This window comes from Papilio xuthus, unplaced genomic scaffold, assembly GCF_000836235.2.
Source record: "Papilio xuthus unplaced genomic scaffold, Pxut_1.1 DF829603.1, whole genome shotgun sequence".
NCBI lineage: Eukaryota > Metazoa > Arthropoda > Insecta > Lepidoptera > Papilionidae > Papilio > Papilio xuthus.
The window spans coordinates 1-1,539 of NW_013529046.1; the positions used below are offsets into that span (position 1 = coordinate 1).

A 1,539-nucleotide genomic window follows, 5' to 3' on the forward strand; every position below is an offset into this window, starting at 1 on the left:
TGAACTCTCCGTTGACTCTGGAACTAGTGACACAGATGATGACAAACATAAGTGAGTTCTTCTTTCTTCTGTCTTTCTTTCTCTTTAGCAGAATAATGAAAAGTCAGCAAAATTTGATGTTAAGGTTTAAAAGCTTTTTCATAGTTTTTGATTAATGGTGTTCCATTTTATAAATCACTAGCTGGCCTACGAATATGTTAGTGCGGAATTAAAAAAAAACTTAATTAGTAACCTATGTGTTCTCCCAAACTATGTTCTATATGCCAAATTCTATTGAGGTCCGTTCAGCCGTTCTGGAGATACCTTCAAACATCCATTCATCCATCCATCTATTTAAACATTCGCATTTATAATATGAGTAAGATTAATATATCTCAAATATGCTATGATATATATTTTGACATTTAAATTATATTCAATGTTATATTTCAGATCGACGGTGGGCAATAAATCAAACACAAACCAGAATCAGTTACGATTGTCTGGATGCAGCACCAAAGTCAGTAAGAATCATTTGCTCCTCCATTTTGTAAGCTTTCATTTTTACCACATCTCTGTTAACCCCAAAACGCGTAGTTATTGCAGCGTGCGAACGCGAAAATGCTTCAAAATTTTATTCATTTAACTAACCAAATGCATATGAACACTAATGTCACCCTTAGTGTAGATTTTTCATATTAAATGTACACTAAAGGTGTCATTAGTGTCCAATTGAATGACAAAGTTAGTGTCTAATTTACAATAAATCACATTTTATACAGGATGTCAAAATCAAAGTAAAGCATTTGGAATAAAATTTTGCGACACCCCGTATAGTAACGAAATTAACATAAAGTTATTGTATTGTAATATTTAATTTGCTTAGTTTTGTTTATTATTAATTTTATTTTAATGTATTTGTGTTATGTTTTATGTACATTGTATATCATTATATTTATAACCGTAAAAACTAGTAAAATGGTTTTTAAACCATTGCAATTTTTGTTAATTTAATCTTTTTTACAGGGTCCATCGCGAGAAACTCTTACTCTAAAAGAGAAATTGAAACGGAAAATGCAAGCTCAATTATCAAAGCAATGTGAGTTATTTTCACAATTAAGGCATTTTTTTACAAAGTTCTGAATAAGCTATTTGAAACATATTTGTTAAATAAAATCCTCTTTGGTGTGAAAATGTAGCAAAGTATGGCTTTATCTCTTAATACAAATCAACTAACACAGCGGACTGAGAGATAGCAGAGTTAACTCATTCCATGTAAATTCGCCTGAACTTTCCAGGAATGGACTTCTTCATTTTATGCTGTACTAGCTGTTGCCCGCGACTCTGTCCGCGCGTAGAATAATTATTTTATACACATGCCAAATTACATCGAGATCGTTTCAGTTGTTTTGGAGATACCTTCAAACAAACATCCATCCATCCATTTTAACATTAGCATTTATAATATTATTAATAAGACTAATTAAAAAAAACTAATAAATATGTTGATGTGATGAAAAATGTTGCAGTGCGTGCTGACAAGCGCGCTGAGGCTGAGCG

At 31.6% G+C, this 1,539-nt stretch overlaps 1 long non-coding RNA gene across 2 annotated transcripts; it reads left to right on the plus strand.

The window, feature by feature from the left end:
* LOC106116884 (uncharacterized) lies at nt 1-1,539 on the plus strand. Of its 2 annotated transcripts, none has more exons than XR_001227847.1 (4): nt 1-51; nt 433-503; nt 1,006-1,078; nt 1,509-1,539. It is a non-coding gene; the product is annotated as an uncharacterized LOC106116884 (long non-coding RNA). The 2 variants fall into 2 exon arrangements; XR_001227848.1 differs by having other exon boundaries at nt 433-499.